The sequence below is a fragment of the Cherax quadricarinatus genome, chromosome 68, assembly GCF_038502225.1.
Source record: "Cherax quadricarinatus isolate ZL_2023a chromosome 68, ASM3850222v1, whole genome shotgun sequence".
Classification (NCBI taxonomy): Eukaryota; Metazoa; Arthropoda; class Malacostraca; order Decapoda; family Parastacidae; genus Cherax; species Cherax quadricarinatus.
Genome location: NC_091359.1, coordinates 3,560,033 through 3,571,006, shown reverse-complemented (window position 1 = coordinate 3,571,006; position 10,974 = coordinate 3,560,033). Strand labels below are relative to the sequence as shown.

Genomic DNA, 10,974 nt, shown 5'->3' with positions numbered 1-10,974 from the left:
AGATAAGGCAAGGAGATAACGCCGGAGATGGCGCGGGTTCCTCCGGTTGAACCTGTGGAAGGAATGACGGGTATCTGCAGAATTATGGGAGACTCCGGCGGGAGTCGGGGGGGAAGCCGTTGACAAGCACTCACAAAGAATGTGTGAGTGAGATTTTTGAACGTCGGCTTTTCTGTGATGTTTTGGCGCCATTGTGGAGTTGGGCGGCGGCGACCAATGGGCTTGGAGGATGAGGATCACGTGACCCCTAGAGTGGAGTGCGACGTTGTCAGATGTTGTGTCGAGTGTCAGTGTTTGTGAGGGCGGCGATGAGGGAGTGTCTGTGTCGTGCTCCAAGCTGCATAACCTGTGAGAGCAAGCTTGATTAAAGGGAAATACCGCTGAACAAGTGCTAGGGAAAGTTTAAGTGAAGCGTAGAGTGCAAAAAAAGAGGTGGATGAGTTTGAAGTGCGATAGTGGCCGAATTTGTTAGAAATTAATTATAAGGCGAGTGCCCCTTGCGGGTGGAATACGCTGTGTGTAGGCAAAACCTTGGATAGGATAACTTGTACTCGGGACATGGATTATGGTCTCTCCCTTCTCTGATTCAGGTAAGTCACACCACCACACGCTTCTCCGAGCCGCTACTAACTGCTTGTTAGCCTCAACTACCTGTCGCCTTGTTTGGTAGTGGTTTTGAGAAATGTAAACAGGGGTGGTGAGGGGTCTGCCTCACCATGTGATTCATCTCTACAATGGCCAACACTTACTCCTCCTCCTGCCCCTCTCTACCTCCTCTCTCACCCACCTTTACTTCTTACTCTCAGAGATGTTCTGTATAACCAGGGGCTTCCTGTGTGGCAGCCTCGGTCATTCCTGAGGTTGTTGTAAAGTGTACTGTGTACAAGTAGTTTGATCTTTTATCCATCACTCGTCATTGCTTCTCTTCTTAATTCCATTAACTCTTTATTACTCCATTATCCCTTCATTGTTATTCCTTACTTCATTATTTCTTAATTGCTACTCTTCATTACTCCATTATCCCTTCATTGCTTGCTACTCTTCTTCATTACCCCTTCATTGCTACTCTTCTTCATTACCCCTTCATTGCTACTCTTCTTCATTACCCTTCATTGCTACTCTTCTTCATTACCCTTCATTGTTACTCTTCTTCATTACCCCTTCATTGCTACTCTTCTTCATTACCCCTTCATTGTTACTCTTCTTCATTACCCCTTCATTGCTACTCTTCTTCATTATCCCTTCATTGTTACTCTTCTTCATTACCCTTCATTGTTACTCTTCTTCATTACCCCTTCATTGCTACTCTTCTTCATTATCCCTTCATTGTTACTCTTCTTCATTATCCCTTCATTGTTACTCTTCTTCATTACCCCTTCATTGTTACTCTTCTTCATTACCCCTTCATTGCTACTCTTCTTCATTATCCCTTCATTGTTACTCTTCTTCATTACCCTTCATTGTTACTCTTCTTCATTACCCCTTCATTGTTACTCTTCTTCATTACCCTTCATTGTTACTCTTCTTCATTACCCCTTCATTGTTACTCTTCTTCATTACCCCTTCATTGCTACTCTTCTTCATTACCCCTTCATTGTTACTCTTCTTCATTATCCCTTCATTGTTACTCTTCTTCATTACCCCTTCATTGTTACTCTTCTTCATTATCCCTTCATTGTTACTCTTCTTCATTACCCCTTCATTGTTACTCTTCTTCATTATTCCTTCATTGTTACTCTTCTTCATTACCCCTTCATTGCTACTCTTCTTCATTACCCCTTCATTGTTACTCTTCTTCATTACCCCTTCATTGCTACTCTTCTTCATTACCCCTTCATTGTTACTCTTCATTATCCCTTCATTGTTACTCTTCTTCATTACCCCTTCATTGTTACTCTTCTTCATTACCCCTTCATTGCTACTCTTCTTCATTATCCCTTCATTGTTACTCTTCTTCATTACCCCTTCATTGTTACTCTTCTTCATTACCCCTTCATTGTTACTCTTCTTCATTATCCCTTCATTGCTACTCTTCTTCATTATCCCTTCATTGCTACTCTTCATTACTCCTTCATTGATATTCTTCATTATTCCTTCATTGCTATTTTTCGTTACTCCTTCATTATTTTATTTCCTTCATGTAATCAGCTTCATGGCTCTACGCTCTCCAGCATTACTCTTATTATTATTCTAGTCCCTCCATTATTCTTCTTTATTACTTCACTCCATCACTGATTTCTTACGAATCCATCCCTGATTATTCTGCTCCCTACATTAATATGTGCTCTTCATTTCTCTACTCCTTCATTACTCCCCCATTTATTTTCTCCCCTTCATTACTGTCCTTCTACTACAGTCCTCCATCATTACTCTCCCTCTACTACAGTCCCCCATCATTACTCTCCCTCTACTACAGTCCCCCATCATTACTCTCCCTCTACTACAGTCCCCCATCATTACTCTCCCTCTACTACAGTCCCCCATCATTACTCTCCCTCTACTACAGTCCCCCATCATTACTCTCCCTCTACTACAGTCCCCCATAATTACTCTCCCTCTACTACAGTCCCCCATAATTACTCTCCCTCTACTACAGTCCCCCATAATTACTCTCCCTCTACTACAGTCCCCCATAATTACTCTCCCTCTACTACAGTCCCCCATAATTACTCTCCCTCTACTACAGTCCCCCATCATTACTCTACTACAGTCCCCCATCATTACTCTCCCTCTACTACAGTCCCCCATAATTACTCTCCCTCTACTACAGTCCCCCATCATTACTACAGTCCTCCATCATTACTCTCCCTCTACTACAGTCCCCCATCATTACTCTCCCTCTACTACAGTCCCCCATCATTACTCTCCCTCTACTACAGTCCCTCATCATTACTCTCCCTCTACTACAGTCCCCCATCATTACTCTCCCTCTACTACAGTCCCCCATCATTACTCTCCCTACTTCACTACACCCCCTTCATTAAGAACATAAAGAAGGAACATTGCAACAAGCCTACTGGCCCATGCGAGGCAGGTCCAAGTCTCCTACCGACTTAAGTCAATGACCCAACCTAGTCAGGTCAGGTCACAGTCACTTAAGGAGCACTCCTGTTTCATTACTCTACACCCCCCTTTCGTTATTCCATCTCCCCTCCATTACACCACTCTTCATTACTCCATTCTCCATTATTCCGCTCTCCCCCTCAGTACTCCACTTCCCTCCTCTCCTTCATTACTCCACTCCTTCATTACTCCACTCCTCTCCTTCATTACTCCACTCCTTCATTACTCCACTCCTCTCCTTCATTACTCCACTCCTTTCTTTCATTACTACACTCCTCTCCTTCATTACTACACTCCTCTCCTTCATTACTACACTCCTCTCCTTCATTACTACACTCCTCTCCTTCATTACTACACTCCTCTCCTTCATTACTACACTCCTCTCCTTCATTACTACACTCCTCTCCTTCATTACTACACTCCTCTCTTTCATTACTACACTCCTCTCCTTCATTACTACACTCCTCTCTTTCATTACTACACTCCTCTCTTTCATTACTACACTCCTCTCTTTCATTACTACACTCCTCTCTTTCATTACTACACTCCTCTCTTTCATTACTACACTCCTCTCCTTCATTACTCCACTCAACCCCCATTTCTTACTCATTCGTCCACTTCACTCTACCTTTCCACAGATACTGCACAATTTAATCATTGTTTAGATTTTTTTTTATATCTAATCTGAGCTTTTGAGTTGTCACGTGAGGTATCCTGCCTGACTAGGATGTGGGTGTGGGTAATATAATCTACTCCTTCTCTTGAGATATAAATAATCTCAAGAAACCTACTGCTTCTCCTGCTACTACTACCATCACCAGACTTGGCATTATCTGGAGGGAGACTTGACGGAAGGTAATGAAAATAATTACTAATGTATCATTTGCAAAAGAATTTTACAAGCTTCCCTACCATATAGATTTCCCCAGGGAATTAATTATTATTATTATTGCGACGCGCAAAACCAGTGTGAGCCATTCAGTGCATGGACTAGTAGAGGCTCCGTCCTCCATTCTCTTACCACGAGGCGGACGGACAGATCCAACGTAAATGATTCAAAATAGATAATTGTGACAGTAAGAAGGGACAGTTGCAGTTGTAATAAGATGTAACCTTATGGACAAATATGTCCAAAACAGGTGCCAAAATGCTCAAAATCAGTGTCAAAAATGTCACATTAATGAGACATAAAAGTTGCAGGATAACCTCGAAGGCCAGTCCTAATGCTTCTGGTGTATAACACTGGGATTTTGAAGATTAACTGGTAACAACGTAATGCAATAACAGAAAAGCCTTCGACGTTTAATAATTATTTGCTACCACTACCAGTGATGTACTTGTGACCAGTTTATAGAATTTTTCTACTCCCGCAACCCGGCCCTGGCCGATTTGCCTGGTCAATCAGGCTGTTGCTACTGGCAGCCCCTGGTTCACATATCCATAAGTGCCATTTTGATCCTGCACTTGGCGGAGCATGAAAGCAACTTACGCAAAGTCATAGTTACATGCCGCATGGTTCTCTGTCGATTTGACCTAATATATCACAGTTGGCTATTGGCCCCTAACCAACTATTTTAAAAGCTTAATGAATGTAAAGAGTAATTTAGTAAACCAGCCTAGGGAAATCATAGAACCGGCTATCCTGCCTGAGATGTAGAAGACGGTCATTGTGATGCTTATATACAAAGGGAGAAATCCTTGGCTGTTAATTACAGATCAGCCAGACCTCGAGTGAAGAAGTATATGGGAATTTGTGCCTAATTTCACAAGTGGTGTTCTTGCCAAATAAATTTGATAATCTCGCCGAGGTATTTGAGGCAGTAAGGGTTTTTGAGTTCCACATCACACGGCGCTCGGTATTGAAGCAGAAATTTTACCCCGGGTTGTGGCATGGCTGACCGCTAAGCAATAGTTTGCATAAAGGGAGTGAAATCAGAATGAGAACGAGTCATACGTAAGCATGCCACATGGGTCAGATTGTCCCTTTGTTTACAAATGTACTCCGGGGAATAAGTAGCTGTATAAGCAAGTTTCCTGACTACATAAACAAAAGTTCACATGAGGACACAAGGGAGCATCAGCATCACTTGATAAACTCCCGGTGAGCTAATTTTATCCTAATATAAAGTATCCCAAACGTTGCATGTGTTCGCTTACATAATAGATTGTATACGACTAAAAGAGCGCATAGGGAATATAGACAAAGCACTTAAAATATCGATGAACCAACGCAGAACTCAGGACCATATATTCAAGCTGGATGCATATTTTAAAGGATATGGAACATTACGAGTATGTTGGTACAGCTGGAGATGAATGACAAATTACCTAGTAGCATCAATGAAACAAATTCTTAAGGTAGTATTATGTATAGGGTAATTGAACGAAGACCTGAAATGGGAAAGAGCTTCTGCTAACAAGCCTACTGCAGTGCTCCACAGTATTTATATCCCTAGATTAGATTTCCTACTAACACATTAGTAGCAAAAATTTCATCTTTAATTATCAACTTACGTAGGAGACTATAACCGCAATGTTTTATTTAATAGTGTTTTTTGTATATAAAATTTCACGTTATTATGAAAGCTTCAAGGTGTAGGATATATTATTATCTGCTGATACTCGAATATTATTCTGATTACTTGATAATGTTTGAAGCGACATTGACATTACCTTAATAGCGCGTTACTAACCTTATTATTGTTGTGATCACAGTCTGTAGATTATATGCAATGATCGCTTTGTACAACCATTTCTAAATAAAGAATTATTATTAAGGCATGAATGCCAATAATAGTAAATGTTCTCGTTATAAATACAGTATTATAATTACTGTTTAAAATATTACTATTAGTTTAATTATTTGTCGTTTTTATCAGGATAGCTTTTAATTAATGCAATATTAAGAACAATATACAGTAATTAATAATGATAATATATTAACACGGAAACTAAATGACAAGTTTCACTGTACATTCTGTACACGTGGCTCGGCAGCCCATCTATTGGATTGACTATCATATAAACAAGGTCAAGGGGCCACCTTAGGTCAAAGAGTCAAATAATATATTAAAATAAATTTAATCTCTTAGCAGACGTGCCCAGGACTCGAACTCGTATTCCTCGCCTCACTGCCAGACCGTCGTGCTACCATCACTGACTCGGCTCACTCCATCGATTCTCTACAAGAATAGTGATGAATAAGACACGTGCAACATCTAGGTATCTTTATTGTCAGCAGTACAGATACCCAGGTGTTGCATGGGTCTTATTCATAAACTTTGGGGTATTGCGTACTATCAGGAATATAAATGGAGTGATGGGTATTATCCTTCACACGCTACACCGTCCTCTCAAGAACACTCGTGGTTTATGGCATGTGAGAAGTTTCACCTGGTTCGACAGTGCATGTTGTCTGCCCACCGCTACGAACGAGGGCAATATTAACATAGTCGACGTGACCAGGACTCGAACTTGTACTCTTCTTCACAGCCAGCTCTGAAACTAGAATTACGGTACATCCACCCATTTAACCATTATATATATGTCGTGTCGAGTAGGTAAAACTTGCGATTTTGGCTTAAATAGCAAGCTAAAATTTGTGTATGCAATAATTTCGCAAAAAAACATTCTGAACCTAAGGAAAAAAATATAGTATTTCATTGTGTTTGATTATTATTAAATTATTGTAAACTTATCTAAAATATATTTAGTTGGATTAGGCTAAATTAAGTTGCGCTTTTTATAATAAATTTAGGTAAGTTTCCTAAGGTTCTTTTGGTACAAAATCATTAATTTCTATATTAACAAATTAAAAAATATATATTTTTAAACGTATAAGAGAAAATTTGAGAAAGGACTTAGTTTTAAAAGAGTTCTTCCTAATTGGCCAGTTTTACCTATTCGGCACGACATTATACACACCATCAGTAACAAAATAAGTCTTTATAACCATGCTTGGCAAAACAATGTGTTATTGTTACTCTCGTTTTCTATAATATATATGTACCCTTCGCCAGATGAAGCAGTCGTATACTATATTTATGTATTGTGCTTATTAATCAGAACCGACCGGTTAGGCAGAACCTCCCTGAATAATCATCTTATTTGAAAGTTCTATTTTTATGCATTTGTTGATATTGAAAATGAGATAAAAAAAATTGTACCAAACTAAACTTAAACCTCATCTAACATTGTTAAAGCGAAAGTTATTCACTGTAGCCTAATCCTGCTACACTTACGTTAAATAGCTAAGTATGGAGAAATATTGTGTATACTTTTCTAGATGTATCATCACTAACATTCGCCTGTGCACTAACATTAAAAAGCTTAGGCGTGTATACGCTTAGAAACATGCGTCTTTCGGAATAGTATATTTACTCTGTGTTTATACTTACGCAGTAGTGTTTATGTCGCCCATTCTTCCGTAAAAAAAAATTCTTGCCAGATGCTGTTGGACAACACGAGAGTCAGGTAAGTTAGCTTCCAGGGGTATTCTGCAGCTGGTATTTTCTGTCTCTGTTTAACTTATAAATTCTTATTTCAGGATGATTTTCAAACGTTGTTAAATCTCATATTTTTTATAATATGTAAATATTAATTTTGAAGTGTTAAATGTTTTATATTCTGCAGCATGAGTTGTATTGCATTATATGAATTTTTCTTTCTGCATTTGTTTATTTAATTAAGGGGTTTAGCGCTGCCCCATGGTTATTTTAACAATAATTTAATTAAGAAACACTTGAAAGTTAATAAAGTTATTAACCGAGCAGTTACTGCTAGAAGTCTTCCTTAATTACCCGCCCTCCTCCAACTCCACACTGGGTAGCTCACTGCTGACAACATTCACCTCTCAGTCACAAGACTCCTGATACCATTTTCTGGTGAGAAGAAACATATGGATATGTACCATTCATCCCTGCTACACACACACACACACACACACACACACACACACACACACACACACACACACACACACACACACACACACACACACACACACACACACACACATATATATATATATATATATATATATATATATATATATATATATATATATATACATACATACACGTGTGTGTGCGTGCGTGCGTGTGCAAGACAAGCCACGGAGGGATTGAAATCTTCAGCTCAAGATAAAGATCTAAGGGGAACTGGCAGGCGTCGACACGCTACATTTGCTCCGAGGAACCTTCTCCTCAATCCACCTGTTGCTGCTCGTGCAGCATTGCACAGCTCCTGACGATGCACAAAGACGTGTGAAAGATCTTGAGCTTAAGATTTCCATCCATCCCCCTGTGGCTTGTCTTGCATTGTTAGGGTTTCCTGTCTGCGACTGTACTGTTTGTGTGATATATATATATATATATATATATATATATATATATATATATATATATATATATATATATATATATATATATATATATATATATATATATATATATAACAGAAAAAAATTGCGACATTTAAAGAAAAATTTATTGTAAAATGCGTAGTGCTTGGCTTGCTTTTAAAGGGCCACGAGAGAGCAGCCCAGCTCAATCTTGGTGTGGTGCCCCCCACGCACGGACGAGTTAGCATCGCCGAGGGGGGCTAGGATGAACGTTTAAGGAAGCCTCCATTTTTGACAGACACAGTGCTTGGAGTAGCCCACCCGGCGGCTCCAGTTTCCTCCTCCCTGCTTGAGTCTTGCTAATGAACTGGTGGCCCCCGCAAGCACGCCTCCTGTGCTCACGGCAGGTGCAAGCAGGTTTAACCATCAGCTGATCACAAGCAACATAACATCAGCTGATCACAAGCAACATAGCATCAGCTGATCACAAGTAACATAGTATCAGATGATCACCAGTAACATAATATCAGCTGATCACAAGCAACGTAGCATCATCTGACCACGAAGAGCGACTTATCAGCAGTAACACAACATTATTTGTTCAAAATACAACATTAGCTGCTCAGTAACAACACCGTACGTTCGCCCAGTATCAGGTATTATGCAGTAACAACGCCACACACAGGCACCTGGGAACACGCCACGTGACTGTGATAACTGATCCGTAACAACACAGTGAGTGCACTAGTAACAGATCATCCCTGATTCCCTTGAATATATTATTGTAATCTTGAAGAAGCGCTTAATCAGTAGTGGGAACGGGAGATAAGTTTGATTCGAAGAAGGTAAGAGTAGCCCTAGTTGTTTGGAACAAGAGCCCGTCAGCAGCATCAAGGAGTCCCCTTCCTTAAAGGGCGCATTATTAGTAAATTATTATGTATAAGAACAAGTGAGACAGATCGACCGCCACATTCCATATTATTATTATTATTTTATTATTATCATTATTATTATTTGAAAGCCACTAGTAGAAATCATAAAGGATCAGGGGAATACGAGATAATCAGGTCTTGTTCGAGGAAGGGGAGATTAGTTCCAATTCCTTGGATCACTAGCACTTTACCTGCGTCAGGATACTCCCCTTGAAGGATATTTCTCATGCGAGTATCATTATTATTATAAAGGGGAAGCGCTAAACCCGTAGGATTATACAGCGCCTGTCGGGGGATGTGAAAGGTATTCAGGCTTAATTCAGGGAACAGGAACACAGATCCGATTCCCTAGATCAAGAGCCCCTCACCAGCATCAAGGTGCCTTCCTTGAGGGGTCATGCGAGTATCGGTAACAGCTGATCCATAGCACAGTGTAATTGGCTGATTAACCATAACTGCACAGTATCAAGTGACACTAACAGTTATAACAGTATGGTCTCCAGCAGTGAATCAACCATAGCAGTGCCCAGTATATTGTATCAGTAACAGCTGATCTATAACAGTGTGGTCTCCATCAGTGGATCAACAGTAATCGTGCACAGTGTCTTGTATCAGTAACGGCTGATCCATAACATTAGTCAATAACACAACGTGTGATCTCAATCAGTAGCGGATCAACCGTAACGCCCCACAGTCGGGTGTGATTTTCAGTAACGGATGAACCACATTATTACAGTGTGACTAACAGCAACTGTTGATCAATAGTGGAGCCAGCAGGTGACCAGTAGCAACACACCCCAACGCTGGGTCACCTTACTGGTAGCGGGATTTGTGCTATCCCCCCCCCCTCCCCAATGTAAAGCTGTCTTGGAAGAAAATGGCATAAAATACCGACACGTTGGAAGACACAAAGGCAGTATAATTTGAGCTTTTATTGTCAACGTTTTGCTAAGTTCGCAGTGTTTCTATTGAGTAAATGTTTCGTTTGTGTGTCTTCCAGCAAGGCTACCTTGTTGGTGGCAGGGTTTCTGCCCCTTTCCAGTGCAGGGCCACCTTATTGCTAGTGGGGTTTTTACCTTATTTGTGGAGTAAGTTTGTGCCTTCCTTACGCAGGGTCACCTTATTGGTGGCGAGATTTGAGCCTTTAAAGCAGGGTCACCCCTTGTTACTTTATAAGGGCTACGACTACTCGCTATATTACAACTGTCTGGGGGCCGTCGGACCCTTCTAACCCAACAATAGCACAGTCTGCATAACCCAGCACGGTTTTAGAACTAGACGATCATGCCTGTCACGGCCGCTGAACCACTATGACAGAATTACGGATGCATTGGAAGAAAACCAAAACGCAGATGTGATTATACACAAACTTTGCAAAGGCGTTTAACAAATGCAATTATGGGGCAGTTGCAAACAAATTGAAGGCCATATGCATTACGGGTAAGGTAGACGGATGAATTTTCAGGTTCCTAACACAGAGTACTAGTAAACAGAGCAAAATCGAACATCAGCGAGGTAAAAAGCTCAGTACCACAAGGCACTGCCCTAGCACCTCTGCTGTTTCTTATCATAGAAGACAAGTAAAAACACCCGTCACAGTTTTGTATCATTTGCAGATGACACTAAAATAAGCAAAAA

General features: G+C 40.4%; 1 protein-coding gene across 5 annotated transcripts in view; it reads left to right on the top strand.

Moving 5' to 3' along the window:
* The first annotated feature begins 221 nt into the window (after positions 1 to 221).
* LOC128697830 (collagen alpha-1(I) chain) overlaps positions 222 to 10,974 on the top strand; it is a 596,471-nt gene continuing 585,718 nt past the window's right edge. For 2 of the 5 annotated variants that reach the window (XM_053789760.2, XM_053789762.2), the window contains exon 1: positions 222 to 590. The gene's annotated coding sequence lies outside the window, so the exon portion shown is untranslated. The remainder of the gene's footprint in view (positions 591 to 10,974) is intronic. The other 3 variants (XM_053789761.2, XM_053789759.2, XM_053789763.2) reach the window with 2 other exon arrangements.